General features: G+C 37.9%; 1 long non-coding RNA gene and 2 pseudogenes across 1 annotated transcript; all 3 read right to left on the reverse strand.

Annotated features, from left to right (window-relative positions):
- Positions 1–445: 445 nt before the first annotated feature.
- LOC113307892 lies at positions 446–5,709 on the reverse strand (annotated as a pseudogene).
- A 3,385-nt stretch (positions 5,710–9,094) lies between these two features.
- Positions 9,095–12,020, reverse strand: LOC113309324 (annotated as a pseudogene).
- Positions 12,021–14,565: 2,545 nt separating this feature from the next.
- LOC113314143 lies at positions 14,566–16,690 on the reverse strand. The gene is made up of 3 exons (XR_003342300.1): positions 16,117–16,690; positions 15,955–16,000; positions 14,566–15,463 (listed from the first exon to the last, which is right to left on the reverse strand). It is a non-coding gene; the product is annotated as an uncharacterized LOC113314143 (long non-coding RNA).
- Between the last annotated feature and the right edge of the window lie 858 nt (positions 16,691–17,548).

Consider the following 17,548-nt stretch of genomic DNA (forward strand, 5'->3'; position numbering starts at 1 on the left):
CAACCTAATCACCGATTTCCTGGGAATGTTCTTCACCACCTTTCTCACTAACAAGCGCCTGGTATGCGTTAATACACCACCTTCTAGCAACTTCAACCAGACAATTTCCCACCACCTCACATCCAATGAACAACATGAACCCATTACAGGGATTTCAATTTTATCGCCAACATAGCCATAGCCGAGGCTATGATATTCCTGTGCCAGCACCTGGTGTTGGTGGAAGCAATCATTCTGAAGCATTTGAGAAGCTGATGAGCATGGAGCTGAGAGCAAATGCAAACAGATGCATCATCTTGATGGTCCATGGCTTTATGGTGAGATTGACATGAGTATGAGGAGGAACTAAGCATCATGATTTGCTTCATTTTAAGGGTTGTCTTCAGTAGCCCTGGTGTATAATATGGATTTCAGTTCCATCGAACATCTTGTTTGAGATTTATTGTTGTTTCAAGAAAAAGAAAAGCATTCCCTCGCGGTTGATACAATACATAGGACACGGCGTTCCACACCTTGTAAGCACCACTAAACTTTCAAGTAGAACTAGCAGACTGTAGCAGTGAATAACATGAAGACCTGACCTTAAATCTCTGGTAGCTTTACTTCATACAGCCAATATCTCAGTCAACTCCTGACATCATGTATCGCAGACCATAAGCCTCTTGGAACAGAAATAGGTATTCCTCATCTCCAAATAATATGTAATCCTGAGAAAATAAGAAGTCAAGGAAATAGATCGCAGTTTAAAATACAAAAAGGAAAATAAAAAGTCTAGAAAATAGATCACAGTTAAAAATACTAAAAGGAAAATAAGAAGTTAAGGACATAGATGGCAGTTAAATTACTAAAAGAGATACGAGTACACTAGAGGAACCAAGGAGTTATATTATAAATGCAGCAGCTTCTTTAGTATTTTGATAGCTGGAATTGTTTATATGTAAAGAGACTTTTTAATAGAGCTGTAGGTGTTTTGGCCAGAAGCATTAGAACTAAAGGTACAGACTATGAAGGATCCATGAGCTTTCCTGTGTATCTTAACTCTGTATTGCTAGAGAATAATGCTTTTGTAACAGCTTCTTAATATCAATGAAATCCTCCCTTCAAATGAAAAATACTAAAAGTGATGCGACAGTGTATTTCATGCGGATAACAATTTTCAAGATAAGTGTGTGGATATAGAAGTTCATGTTAGGGAAAATGTTGCAAGAGAAACTCTATATAATCAGATATATCAGTTATTAACTGCCAGTTTCCATATAGCCATATATGTATCTGAAGGAGTTATAAAGCCTTACCAGTTCATGGCTCAAGTGCACATCCAGCGAAACAGGCTTGTACATGATTCTTCTGCAGTAAACAAAACGGACCAAGTCAATGAGGTGTGTACTTCTCAAGACTGTTGAAGTCAAACTCATTCTCGGACTAATTGAATGGTCTTTAGCATCCAGAGGGGGCAGTAAGCCTTTCAGAGAGCCTTGGGGTAGTCCTGTAATTACTTTATCTTCGCCAGCAACCCAAAGTCTGAGAAAGCCAGTGGAGCCAAAGGAAGATTAAACAGCTTGTTTCATTTTCCCAGAAAAACAAAAAAGATAAATTATACAATAGAAGACCTACAATAAACGAGTTCCTATTATAGAAAAAAAGCCTTAATTCATTTCACTGCAAACACGCAGGGGTTCAAGGATGGAAGCAATCCACCTTCCCTAACAGAATAGAAAGTCATAAGAAGCAATGCAGAGACCAAGAGCAGTATGGAAAATCATGTCCAAATAATCCCTGTTAGAGTGACCATTTAATGTTAAACCATTAGATACATGACTACCCTTCAAGGCCAGGATTTGTTCTGTAGCACACAATCATAAAGACTGGCCCAACTTTTAGCAGGCAACAGGTCTTCCCCACACCATCTGCTTCTGACATAAGACTGGCCCAAGTTTTATTTCACTAGGAGAATTTTATTAGTAAATATACGAAATAGAGCCAAGAAAATGATTCTGCCAATAAGAGTCCTAAAGTTATTTTGGAGTGATCTTAACCGACATATTTAAACATACAAGTAACAGGAATTTGGGTCGAGAGTGGTTGAAACAAAAGGTTGTGGTGAGAGATTAGGAAACTAATCAATCACACAATAACAAATGATGGAGAGGCAAAGCAACTGCAACAACAGGAGCAGGAAGTTCCTGTCACAAACCATTTCTCTATATCTTATACTGGTACATGCAAAGAACTGGGAGGACACGATTTCACTTTAGCACATTCGGTTATGTTAGGACGTTTCTTATTGGCTACTCCACTCTACAGTTTCAATAGCAGATAACCAGGTGGTCCTTTGATGGAAATCAGTTATATCCACAACAGATTAACATGGAAGAAGAATGAGCAAAGAATCAAGAAAAGGGAGGCTTGCTATTGAAGAAAGTAGAAAACACTCTGAACAGAGAAACCATGACTCAAGATAGAACTAAGGCCGGGATGGGATCATATCCCCTGCTCCTAAATTAATGAAGTCATTTAAGAAAAGCCTCCAGGAGCTAAGCTAAGTTACTGTGCCAGAACACAATTGGTACTCGATCTAATATCCAGAATTGGCTGTTGTATATTAGCAGTAGCTACAAATAATTAAAGTTTTGAATGGCCCAATTCTATGTTAACAAACAGAAAGCCAGCAGTTAGCAACACCAAAGAAGAGGATGTTCTGTACTATCATTCTGTAATCCCACATAGAACCTACATTATAAGACATCTCACTGGTGGTGCCATCTTTTCAATCGTAAGCAGGTGTGCAATTAAGATGAAATGTCACGATTGTAGTGGTTGCACTTGCTTTTGTACCTAGTATGGCCACACGTGAAATGGGTTTTCATGAACCATTTACTACTAATATGATAGCCACGGGATAAATATGAGACAAAAAGCTAAAAAAGGAACTTCATATTTACAAAGAGGAAATAAATAAAGCAGAGTTTGGAATCTACCTGCACATTCTAGTTCATACGGTGCCTACACCGAATACTGCATCTCCTCTCTCCATTACTCCCATTGCTTTTATTGCCTTCATTAACATGTTCTTCTTCTTCTTTTTATAAGAAAAAAATACCAAAAGTAGGGCCAGTATTGAAAAGGCAAAAGGTACTGCAGTTCTGCTTCTGTTTATTTGTTATTTGTGACTTCTATCCTTGCATGCCCAGATAACAACCAACCTCATCCAGCCGAGGATTGTTTTCCACTCTTAACGACCATCCTACAGAAAAAAGAATACAGCACCCTACCTACTAACAAACTCAAGTTTATCAATCATATCAACTGAGCAGGATGTGCATCATAAGTTGTTCTCTTGATCCCCCAGCGGGTGACAATCGATAAGAATAAAGGAAAGATGATGTCACTAGAAAAGTTATTCGAGTCTCCAATTTTCGCCAGCCTTAACTGCTTAGTCACCTAGCTCTTTCCGAAGCAACTGGTTATATTTTGCAAGCTGTTCACCCTGGCTAGGTGATCTGACTAGTGGGGAGGCCACAGCTAAATCAGCTTCGAAGGGAACTTCAGTCTCTCCACATCTATGGGTAGTGACTACTCCCCAGTTGGCAATCTTAGCTGCCTACACAGCCTCGATGGTTTCTGTAGCGGTCCCAATCTGATTCACCGTTAAGACGAGCACGTTGCAAGTGATTTCATCTATTGCTTTCTCAGTACGCTTCAGATTTGACATCAACAAGTCATCTCCAAGACTCCAACAACCTGGCAAATCCCTAGGCTTGTAAGTGACTCTGTATGTTTCCAACCATCTTTGTCACAGCATCATTAGAATCCTCAATAGACACAATTCAGTAAACCATACGGAGTTTGGTGCATATCTCGGCCATATCTTCAGCTGTCTTGAAATTCTGCCCCGATTTATAGGGATAATTGTAATCTGAATCATACTCTGTACCTATGCAAAAACCAGTAGCCACAACATCCATTACTATCTTATACCTCACTGTAAGCTGGTTTGCACTGCCTCCTTGAACGATTTTGCCCCAACAGGAAGTTTCTTTGTGAAGGTAGGGACAGGAATAACCATCAAAACAGCTACTATAGCATTTGTGCCACGTTCACCCTCATTTTCAGTCTTGTCCAAGTCCATCATCATAGCCTGGCCAATTTGGGACCAGTGTTGGATTAATACCATGGAGAGCTTCAGAGATCTTTTTATTAATGCTTTTAACAGCTCTTCTTATACCTTTTCCAAGATACTTCCAGACTGCCACCATCACGTCACTCAAAAGCCTTGTACATTCCAAAAAAAAGTTCCACTAGGAGCTGCAGCTCTAAACATCCCCTTATTCGTGTAAATATCGACTTTAACTTAAGAAACCCTCTGCTGTCGAGGATTTGGCTAGCTATAACCTGGGTAATCACCCAACAAACTGTTTTCCTCATATGATTCGAGATGAATAATACAGTGAGCCTTAGCTCTAACAGCAGCATTCACAGCTTCAATTTTACGAGAACGCAAATCTTCATTCGGAAAATCTCGAACTGACATGTTTGGGCTAATGTCAATCATCTTCAATGTGCTCCTCTACATCAAAATCAAGAAGTAGCTTATGTATATCATCTTCAATATCCTTCAACAACAGCACTGCATAGAGATGTACACAATGTCATTAAAGCGAGCAATGTGTTCAAAGCAAAACAACACTTGAGCGAAAAATGAAACCACATTAACTGCATACCTTCTAACAATATCTTCCTCCACTCGAGGCTTTAAATCATTATATTCCATCATGAAGAACATGAATTTCAGCTTATAAGCAACAAATGGAAATACCATTCCAACTTAGTTTACTCTAAAACATGCTAAGAATAAGGTTCCAAATGGCTAGTCCCTAGCAAATAGTAAGAACAAAGATAAAGATTGCACTGCAAATTCTGTTTCAGCTTTCAAGTATCCCCAATTTCATTACCAACATTACGAATTGTAAAAAATAAATTGCAAAACAAAGAATATATCAAAGACACTGCAAATTAAGATAATACTAATAACTTTTCCTTTTCATTAAACTTTCATATCTGTCATGTCATTTGAGTCATACTTACAACATAATCCCCATGAACCCTAGCTCAGCAATTCTAACTTCCTTTTCTTTTCAATAACAATAAAGAAAAACCTAAACCCTAACCTTGAATAGCCCTAATGATCTTTCCCTTACAAAATGGTGAAACCCAAACCCTAACTATGCTATTCATAATCTGATAATCATCTATTTCCTCTCACAAGGGTTGTTACCACATATGTTAAAGTGCACACAGCAACACATCCAACAGCTAAATCAAAGGAATTCTTGGTATGATTCATTATCTCTAAGCCCTTATCTATCTTCAACAAACCCTCATCTATCTTCAACAAACCCTGATCCATCTTAACCAAACCCTGATCCATCTTCTCAAATGCAATATTGGTCTTCAATAAGTGAATAGACCCAAAATCTAACGCTCCAGCAACAACAGGCTTCAAAAAAACCCTAGAAACTCCATTAAAGCAATCCCCAATTTTGTTTCTGTATATCTCCTCCTCTTCAATTTCAATCTTCTTCTCTTCTTCGTTGATTTTCACCATTTTCATCTTGTTTGTTGAATTCGAAAGGGAAGAGGAAGGAATTGGAAAAAGGGTAGAAGAAGAAATCTTCAGACTCCGCTGGGACATTGAAGATGAGAGGCTACGACAGGTGTGAATGATCATCGGTATTTAGATATGAAACACGTATATATCGAAAAAAGAGAATCCGAAAAAGTCAGCGTTGTTGACTTATTTTGACTTTTGTTTTTATCGGTTGGTTGTGGCTAGGGTTGTTCATGGTCGGTTTTGGTTCGGTTTCTAGCCAAACCAAAACCGAAACCAATACTCTCGGTTTCTAAAATCTAAACCAAACCAATCAATTAATATTGGTTCGGTTTCCAAATGGTTCCAACCGGTTTCGGTTTCCAAATCTAAACCTAGATTTTTTACAAATTTACAAACAAAAAAAATAAATAAATAAAATATCAAGAATAGTTAAAACTTACTCTAAATCTAGAGATCAAAAGAAGATATATAATATATCTTAATTTAGTTACTGCCGATAATAGCAGTAGTGGCTGTTGTAGTTAGGGATGGAGAAGGGAGGCGACTGAGAGAAGGAGAAAGAGAAAGAGGGAGAGTATCATAATGAAATATTAGATTTAGGGTTTCTATTTATCTTCTAAATCAATGGTTATAATCTAATACTTGTAAATCAAGGTAGAAACTAAGTTTAAAAATTAATCGGTTTTCCAATGGTTTTTGGTTCGGCTTTAGAGGTCAAACCAAATCAAAACCAACACTATCGGTTTTCCACTTTCTACACCATAACCAATCCATTAGTAAATAGTTCGGTTTGGTTTATTCCTAATTGGTCTGGTTCGGTCCGGTTCCAGCGGAAAACCGAAACCATGTTCAGCCTTAGTTGTGGCAAGTTTCGAACCAAACCTGCATGTAGCCATTGAAACTGTGGGTTTTTAAACCGAACCCATCCGTAGAGGGTTGGTATATGGTTTATAGTTTGATGTTAAAACCGATCAAAACCACCCGTAAACACCGATAGTTTTGATTGTTTAACTTTATATAGAAAAAAGAAAATCTGAGACTTTTTTTATTATAGGTCGGTTTTGACAAGTTTCGAACTCGGGTCAGTGGTATCCAGATTGCACAAAAACCGACCCATCAAACCGAATCCGCCCATACCGATTAAATCGTGTGTTTTTGAAGCGAACCCGTCCGCAGAGGGCTGGTATAAAGGTTAATGTCATTTGTCTGAAGTGTTCGATGAGAAAGCCAAATCCAATCATCGTTTCTTCTGAGAGCAGTCAACCTCTTCATGGGTATCTTTAATCTGCTGAAACAACAGTTATTGTAGAAACCTGTGATCCAGTATACAACTCTGCTTATCAAGATGCATGCATGCTTCACAAGTACTTACATATGAGGATGATCAAGAATAGTCGATTCTTTCTAAAGTTAGTGACTACAAGCAGGGACGGAGCTATGTAGATCTCAGGGATGGCCCCCACCTCCCTGTTTTAGTTTAATTTCTTAGTGATCCTTTAAAATTCTTACTAACTAAAAGAAAAATCTCCTAATAAACCCCCCTAAATAATTTATTTTGTCAATCAACCTCCTCTGTATGAAATTTCTGACTCCGTCCCTGATTACAAGTTGCAATCATAACACCCTATCCGAGCGTGAGGCAGTATGAATCCAAAAGTTAGTCAAGTTAAACCTGAGATCAACAATGTTGCATACCAATACATTCTTTCTATGTTGCAGAAAAGCACAAGCATCAATAATTCAGTGCCATATTTTACAATCCTCACAAAGTCTCCATGGTTACGAGGGAGGATCTATTAGTACATAGAATAATTCGAGTCAAGGGCTCAAGGCGTTTCTCAAGTTCACAATGATAATAAGTCCTGTAATTGCTTTATCTTCGCCAGCAACCCAAAGTCTGAGAAAGCCAGTGGAGCCAGAGGAAGATTAAACAGCTTGTTTCTTTTCCCAGAAAAACAAAAAAGATAAACTATACAATAGAAGACCTACAATAAACGAGTTCCTATTATAGAAAAAAAGCCTTAATTCATTTCACTGCAAACACGCAGGGGTTCAAGGATGGAAGCAATCCACCTTCCCTAACAGAATAGGAAGTCATAAGAAGCAATGCAGAGACCAAGAGCAGTATGGAAAATCATGTCCAAATAATCCCTGTTAGAGTGACCATTTAATGTTAAACCATTAGATACATAGACTACCCTTCAAGGCCAGGATTTGTTCTGTAGCACACAATCATAAAGACTGGCCCAACTTTTAGCAGGCAACAGGTCTTCCCCACACCATCTGCTTCTGACATAAGACTGGCCCAAGTTTTATTTCACTAGGAGAATTTTATTAGTAAATATACGAAATAGAGCCAAGAAAATGATTCTGCCAATAAGAGTCCTAAAGTTATTTTGGAGTGATCTTAACCGACATATTTAAACATACAAGTAACAGGAATTTGGGTCGAGAGTGGTTGAAACAAAAGGTTGTGGTGAGAGATTAGGAAACTAATCAATCACACTATAACAAATGATGGAGAGGCAAAGCAACTGCAACAACAGGAGCAGGAAGTTCCTGTCACAAACCATTTCTCTATATCTTATACTGGTACATGCAAAGAACTGGGAGGACACAATTTCACTTTAGCACATTCGGTTATGTTAGGACGTTTCTTATTGACTACTCCGCTCTACAGTTTCAATAGCAGATAACCAGGTGGTCCTTTGATGGAAATCAGTTATATCCACATAACAGATTAACATGGAAGAAGAATGAGCAAAGAATCAAGAAAAGGGAGGCTTGCTATTGAAGAAAGTCGAAAACACTCTGAACAGAGAAACCATGACTCAAGATAGACCTAAGGCCGGGATGGGATCATATCCCCTGCTCCTAAATCACTATTGAGAGCAGACCTTACAGAATGTACTAGACAGATCTTCAGATGATAGGTTAAAACTAATGAAGTGAGTTCATAGTTGTCAAATAGTATAAGACTTCAACTCTCAAAACAACCAAGCAAGGGAGCTGAGTGGGACATATTCTTCACTAATACCCTTTCCAGAACCCAAAACCTTCCCCAGAACAATTCATGTCATTACCTTTATTTTTTTCTTACTAACACCAACTGCCTTTTTCTTTAAATTTTTTTAAAAGGGAATGATCGATGAACCACACAGAAATAGTTATTGCTAAACTACAAAAATTTGACTGTGGATAGTTGCTACGTGGCTTTAAATATATGAAGTCATTTAAGAAAAGCCTCCCGGAGCTAAGCTAAGTTACTGTGCCAGAACACAATTGGTACTCGATCTAATATCCAGAATTGGCTGTTGTATATTAGCAGTAGCTACAAATAATTAAAGTTTTGAATGGCCCAATTCTATGTTAACAATCAGAAAGCCAGCAGTTAGCAACACCAAAGAAGAGGATGTTCTGTACTATCATTCTGTAATCCCACATATAACCTACATTATAAGACATCTCGCTGGTGGTGCCATCTTTTCAATCGTAAGCAGGTGTGCAATTAAGATGAAATGTCACGATTGTAGTGGTTGCACTTGCTTTTGTACCTAATATGGCCACACGTGAAATGGGTTTTCATGAACCATTTACTACTAATGTGATAGCCACGGGATAAATATGAGACAAAAAGCTAAAAAAGGAACTTCATATTTACAAAGAGGAAAATAAATAAAGCAGAGTTTGGAATCTACCTGCACATTCTAGTTCATACAGTGCCTACACCGAATACTGCATCTCCTCCCTCCATTACTCTCATTGCTTTTATTGCCTTCATTAACATGTTCTTCTTCTTCTTTTTATAAGAAAAAAATACCAAAAGTAGGGCCAGTATTGAAAAGGCAAAAGGTACTGCAGTTCTGCTTCTGTTTATCTGTTATTTGTGACTTCTACTATCCTTGCATGCCCAGATAACAACCAACCTCATCCAGCCGAGGATTGTTTTCCACTCTTAACGACCATCCTACAGAAAAAAGAATACAGCACCCCACCTACTAACAAACTCAAGTTTATCAATCATATCAACTGAGCAGGATGTGCATCATAAGTTGTTCTCTTGATCCCCCAGCGGGTGACAATCGATAAGAATAAAGGAAAGATGATGTCACTAGAAAAGTTATTCGAGTCTCCAATTTTCGCCAGCCTTAACTGCTTAGTCACCTAGCTCTTTCCGAAGCAACTGGTTATATTTTGCAAGCTGTTCACCCTGGCTAGGTGATCTGACTAGTGGGCAGGCCACAGCTAAATCAGCTTCGAAGGGAACTTCAGTCTCTCCACATCTATGGGTAGTGACTACTCCCCAGTTGGCAATCTTAGCTGCCTACACAGCCTCGATGGTTTCTGTAGCGGTCCCAATCTGATTCACCGTTAAGACGAGCACGTTGCAAGTGATTTCATCTATTGCTTTCTCAGTACGCTTCAGATTTGACATCAACAAGTCATCTCCAAGACTCCAACAACCTGGCAAATCCCTAGGCTTGTAAGTGACTCTGTATGTTTCCAACCATCTTTGTCACAGCATCATTAGGATCCTCAATAGACACAATTCAGTAAACCATATGGAGTTTGGTGCATATCTCGGCCATATCTTCAGCTGTCTTGAAATTCTGCCCCGATTTATAGGGATAATTGTAATCTGAATCATACTGTACCTATGCAAAAACCAGTAGCCACAACATCCATTGCTATCTTATACCTCACTGTAAGCTGGTTTGCACTGCCTCCTTGAATGATTTTGCCCCAACAGGAAGTTTCTTTGTGAAGATAGGGACAGGAATAACCATCAAACCAGCTACTATAGCATTTGTGCCACGTTCACCCTCATTTTCAGTCTTGTCCAAGTCCATCATCATAGCCTGGCCAATTTGGGACCAGTGTTGGATTAATACCATGGAGAGCTTCAGAGATCTTTTTATTAATTCCTTTAAGAGCTCTTCTTATACCTTTTCCAAGATACTTCCAGACTGTCACCATCACGTCACTCAAAAGCCTTGTACATTCCAAAAAAAAGTTCCACTAAGAGCTGCAGCTCTAAACATCCCCTTATTCGTGTAAATATCGACTTTAACTTAAGAAACACTCTGCTGTCGAGGATTTGCTTAGCTATAACCTGGGTAATCACCCAACAAACTGCTTTCCTCATATGATTCGAGATGAATAATACAGTGAGCCTTAGCTCTAACAGCAGCATTCACAGCTTCAATTTTACGAGAACGCAAATCTTCATTCGGAAAATCTCGAACTGACATGTTTGGGCTAATGTCAATCATCTTCAATGTGCTCCTCTACATCAAAATCAAGAAGTAGCTTATGTATATCATCTTCAATATCCTTCAACAACAGCACTGCATAGAGATGTACACAATGTCATTAAAGCGAGCAATGTGTTCAAAGCAAAACAACACTTGAGCGAAAAATGAAACCACATTAACTGCATACCTTCTAACAATATCTTCCTCCACTCGAGGCTTTAAATCATTATATTCCATCATGAAGAACATGAATTTCAGCTTATAAGCAACAAATGGAAATACCATTCCAACTTAGTTTACTCTAAAACATGCTAAGAATAAGGTTCCAAATGGCTAGTCCCTAGCAAATAGTAAGAACAAAGATAAAGATTGCACTGCAAATTCTGTTTCAGCTTTCAAGTATCCCCAATTTCATTACCAACATTACGAATTCTAAAAAATAAATTGCAAAACAAAGAATATATCAAAGACACTGCAAATTAAGATAATACTAATAACTTTTCCTTTTCATTAAACTTTCATATCTGTCATGTCATTTGAGTCATACTTACAACATAATCCCCATGAACCCTAGCTCAGCAATTCTAACTTCCTTTTCTTTTCAATAACAATAAAGAAAAACCTAAACCCTAACCTTGAATAGCCCTAATGATCTTTCCCTTACAAAATGGTGAAACCCAAACCCTAACTATGCTATTCATAATCTGATAATCATCTATTTCCTCTCACAAGGGTTGTTACCACATATGTTAAAGCGCACACAGCAACACATCCAACAGCTAAATCAAAGGAATTCTTGGTATGATTCATTATCTCTAAGCCCTTATCTATCTTCAACAAACCCTGATCCATCTTAACCAAACCCTGATCCATCTTCTCAAATGCAATATTGGTCTTCAATAAGTGAATAGACCCAAAATCTAACGCTCCAGCAACAACAGGCTTCAAAAAAACCCTAGAAACTCCATTAAAGCAATCCCCAATTTTGTTTCTGTATATCTCCTCCTCTTCAATTTCAATCTTCTTCTCTTCTTCGTTGATTTCCACCATTTTCATCTTGTTTGTTGAATTCGAAAGGGAAGAGGAAGGAATTGGAAAAGGGGTAGAAGAAGAAATCTTCAGACTCTGCTGGGACATTGAAGATGAGAGGCTACGACAGGTGTGAATGATCATCGGTATTTAGATATGAAACACGTATATATCGAAAAAAGAGAATCCGAAAAAGTCAGCGTTGTTGACTTATTTTGACTTTTGTTTTTATCGGTTGGTTGTGGCTAGGGTTGTTCATGGTGGGTTTTGGTTCGGTTTCTAGCCAAACCAAAACCGAAACCAATACTCTCGGTTTCTAAAATCTAAACCAAACCAATCAATTAATTATTGGTTCGGTTTCCAAATGGTTCTAACCGGTTTCGGTTTCCAAATCTAAACCTAGATTTTTTATAAATTTACAGACAAAAAAAATAAATAAAAAAAATATCAAGAATAGTTAAAACTTACTCTAAATCTAGAGATCAAAAGAAGATATATAATATATCTTAATTTAGTTACTGCCGATAATAGCAGTAGTGGCTGTTGTAGTTAGGGGTGGAGAAGGGAGGCGACTGAGAGAAGGAGAAAGAGAAAGAGGGAGAGTATCATAATGAAATATTAGATTTAGGGTTTTTATTTATCTTCTAAATCAATGGGTATAATCTAATACTTGTAAATCAAGGTAGAAACTAAGTTTAAAAATTAATCGGTTTTTCAATGGTTTTTGGTTCGGTTTTAGAGGTCAAACCAAATCAAAACCAACACTATCGGTTTTCCACTTTTTACACCATAACCAATCCATTAGTAAATGGTTCGGTTTGGTTTATTCCTAATTGGTCTGGTTCGGTTCGGTTCCTGCGGAAAACCTAAACCATGTTCAGCCTTAGTTGTGGCAAGTTTCGAACTTTGGTCAAATGGTATTTTGATTTGAGTTGCACAAGAACATCAAACCAAACCTGCACGTAGCCATTGAAACTGTGGGTTTTTAAACCGAACCCATCCGTAGAGGGTTGGTATATGGTTTATAGTTTGATGTTAAAACCGATCAAAACCACCCGTAAACACTGATAGTTTTGATTGTTTAACTTTATATAGAAAAAAGAAAATCTGAGACTTTTTTTATTATAGGTCGGTTTTGGCAAGTTTCGAACTCGGGTCAGTGGTATCCAGATTGCACAAAAACCGACCCATCAAACCGAATCCGCCCATACCGATTAAATCGTGTGTTTTTGAAGCGAACACGTCCGCAAAGGGCTGGTATAAAGGTTAATGTCATGTGTCTGAAGTGTTCGATGAGAAAGCCAAATCCAATCATCGTTTCTTCTAAGAGCAGTCAACCTCTTCATGGGTATCTTTAATCTGCTGAAACAACAGTTATTGTAGAAACCTGTGATCCAGTATACAACTTTGCTTATCAAGATGCATGCATGCTTCACAAGTACTTACATATGAGGATGATCAAGAATAGTCGATTCTTTCTAAAGTTAGTGACTACAAGCAGGGACGGAGCTATGTAGATCTCAGGGGTGGCCCCCGCCTCCCTGTTTTAGTTTAATTTCTTAGTGATCCTTTAAAATTCTTACTAACTAAAAGAAAAATCTCCTAATAAGCCCCCCTATATAATTTATTTTGTCAATCAGCCTCCCATGTATGAAATTTCTGACTCCGTCCCTGATTACAAGTTGCAATCATAACACCCTATCCGAGGGTGAGGCAGTATGAATCCAAAAGTTAGTCAAGTTAAACCTGAGATCAACAATGTTGCATACCAATACATTCTTTCTATGTTGCAGAAAAGCACAAGCATCAATAATTCAGTGCCATATTTTACAATCCTCACAAAGTCTCCATGGTTACGAGGGAGGATCTATTAGTACATAGAATAATTTGAGTCAAGGGCTCAAGGCGTTTCTCAAGTTCACAATGATAATAAGTCCTGAAATCACAAAGCTTCTTTCGGGTCATCCTTCATGGGGGAGATTCAATCGGCACAAGCTCCAGTTTCTTCCAAAGAAGGCCTATTAGTGGGGCCATAAGAACTGACCCTCATGAGTTGTCATTTCCAGTTGACGACGCTGGTTTTGTTCCATCAGATGTCAATCTATATAGATCCAACAAACCACATTGGAAGATGGTCTTCCGGGATTCAACCTAATGCAGCAAACCAAATTCAACATGATAGAGAATCGCCTATCAAGGTTTGATGTTCGGAGATGATCTTGTTGGTGTTGGGGTTCTCAAAAGCAGAACTGTCAAGACTGGTGGGATTCAGCTTCCTAAAGAGGACAACTTGCTTACCATTGGGGATATGTCACTTGACGTAGTTGATAAACTAGTGGCTCTAAATACTGCCTTTGAAGATGAAAGGTCCATGATACTTAGTCTTTGATGGTCCACCACATTTTCTACGTGATCCTTACAATCCAACAAATCCTGAGATTTCATATCTGAATATCCGAGACCAGCAGTGTTCTCCATCATATCCCCATCATTAGATAAATCATGAGAGGCCTCCGGTGCAACATCCAGATTCACATCATGCTCCATTGAATCCACGGTTGGAATTTAAGGGCCCAGAGTGTATTGTTCAAAATGAGCAACCATATCATCGATTTTTTTGGGAATGTTCTTCATCACTCTTCTCATTAAAAAGCTCCCGGTCTGGTTTGATCTACTTTCCCAAAATCATTTATTATAAAAAAAACATCTGGAATACGCCACCTTATCTAATGAATAAATAACATGGTTAAACATATTCCCAAGGTGGACCCATTACTGGGATTTCAATTTCATCGCCAATTAATATCATACCTAATCCATCTTTTACATCAATATAACTCCCAATTCCTCAATCAACATACTCTAACACTCCCTGCAGAATACTCTAACACTCCCTGCAGAAGCAACAAAATGGATTCCATCTCCATCTATTGCTTCTATTTCATCTCGGTATAATATGCAATCTCTGATCCAAGCACAAACACATGATCATCACCAATAATTTAAGAAACTGGAATTCAGGGGGTTTCTCTACAAATCAACATAAAGAGGAAGAAAGAAGGTTTTGTTTGAGAAACGAGGAAGAAAAATTATTTTAAAAAAAGCTCCAAACGGATTATACAATTACAAACCCGACTTTGGTCGCTCCAGAGTCCGGACTCATTGAGACTCCACTCTTAGCCTTACATCCATAATTGGTATCCATCGCTTCATTCTCGGGCACCAATATTTTGAGACACTCGTAATTAAAGAAAAAACAAAGAATTTTCGCCAAAAATATATGCTTTTTGAGAAAGATATCCTCATGTGCATGGTTCAACGAAGACATTACTTCGTATTTCTATCATTTTCCTTAATGGGTTTCTCTCTTGCTTTATCTAATATGGCCAAACGCATCTGAGTTGGAAAAATGTCTGTTTTTTTTTTCCACGCTTCCATTTTGCAGGAAATTGAAAAAAAGGGAGGTGTTCCTGGTAGAATTTTCCATTCTTGTTTGATACCTCGCTATACCCCCATAGTGCCAGTGGGATGATAATTGGCAAATTATGTAATTTCTCTCAGTCATACCCTGTATTTCGAACAACGAATACAGTTCTGTTCTTACAATGCTATTTGATTTCTGATTTTTTTCTTTGTAAATTGTTGACTTGTCTGAGTCTTTTCGGTCAACGTGGTGACTTTATGATTGGGGCGGAAAAAGGAAAGATTATATTAATATGGTTATGCTACCTACGACTTGATCCAACACCCTACAAGGTGGTTGTCCATGATCATCACCATTTGAGAAGACTATGACATACAGAGCACTAACTGAATACCAATTTGTTCTTTAAAATTTCAGGCTTCAAACTTATCCATTACACCAAAAATGCTTCTCCTTTATAAGCTCCTTCTCTAACTTCTCATCTTCTTATGAGTTCAGACTAACACCATGAATCACCAAATTCCCAATCTGCTTCTTATGAGTTCAGACTAACCCCCATAGAAACAAAAAAAAAAATCAGAAATCAAATAGCATTGTAAGAACAGAACTGTATTCGTTGTTCGAAATCAAAGCACCTCTTCTAGATCCACAAGCTCCTATAATACGTTGTAAGTGTCTTTCCTACATAAAAATACAGAAAGAAAACCATTAACAATCACTTAAAGATCCTATACATGATTAACTGGAAAAATTAAAAACAAAAGTAAAGCGGAATTTTCATGAATCAGATCAGATACCACCAATTCCTGCTCCATATCAACTTCATTATCTTCACAGCCTTGTAAATCTAACTGTGTACTGAAATCGGGTGAACCCTAATCTCCTTAACCTATTAGAACTGCCATTCATACTTCAATCACTTCCAGTGATCTACAAAATCAACACCACAAAGCCTGTAATTCTTCTATGTTTGCATCAGAGCTTCTCCTCCAACACCGATGTCATCTTCTCATCTTGATTTCTCGGCACCAATCTACGATTCCATCATAACATCTCCTTTTATCTCTTCTTCAAAATCGAACCAGAACAGAACCCTAATTCTTGGATTTCAATTTCTATCCAAAATCCATCTGATTCATCCACCTTGATGTAGATATCAAACTCGAATCGAACACAATCTTCCTGACAATGACCATTAGGTTTTGAGTTTAGGGATATCTGCAGACAGAAAGAGATCTCTAGGTCCTTGAAAGAATAGAGGGAAAAGGATTTGGGGGTTTATGATGTTGATGATCATGATGGTAGTGGTAGCAGAAAGGGGAAAACCAACTTCAATATTAGGGTTTCAATTTGGTTTCACAGGGGGATGAGAAAGAGAAGAGGTAGAGAAAGAATGAATGAAATGATTGACGATAGTAACAATAAAGAGATAAGATAACCGAGTCAGACTTTTCAGTATCTGAATGAGCTGAATAGTGAGTCAGTTTCAAAGTGTAGCCAACCACACTAGTATTTCGCACGCGTACAAGTGGGTTTAGTTGCGAGCCGTAAGTGTTGCGATTTTTTTGCAACTGAAAATTCGCAACAATTGATAACATGTTGCTAATCTAAGTTGTTAATCCCTGAATTTGGTGTAGTGACTAACTCCAATATAATTCCAAGAGATCAACTAGACTGTCGGGCTCAATTAAGGAAAATATATCCAAGAGTTATATCTATGTTTCTTAATGTAATCAACAAATTAAACAAATATGAATCCGTGAGCCTGATTATTATAAGAAACAACTTGAACGGTACCAAAACCAATATTCATGTGTCAATCAACTTCAATCAACAACCAAAGGTTGGATTTACCAATTGATTGAACTCACACACAACATGTGATATTTCAATTATATAAATATAATGCGGAAAAGAAATAACACAGACACCAGAAGTTTGGTTAACGAGGAAATCGCAAATGCAGAAAAAACTCGGGACCTAGTCCAGATTTGAACACAACACTGTAATAAGCCGCTACAGACACTAGCCTACCACAAGTTAATAACTTTGGACTGGAATGTAGTTGAGCCCTAATAAAGTCTCACACCAATTAAGGTACAGTCGCGTTCCTAACGTCTCTGAATCCCAGCATGATTCTAAGTACTTGATTCCCTTAGTTGATCTCACCGACAACTAAAAGTTGCTACGACCCAAAGTCGAAGACTTTATAAAGAAATTTGTCTCCTA

This window comes from Papaver somniferum, chromosome 9 (genome assembly GCF_003573695.1).
Source record: "Papaver somniferum cultivar HN1 chromosome 9, ASM357369v1, whole genome shotgun sequence".
Classification (NCBI taxonomy): Eukaryota; Viridiplantae; Streptophyta; class Magnoliopsida; order Ranunculales; family Papaveraceae; genus Papaver; species Papaver somniferum.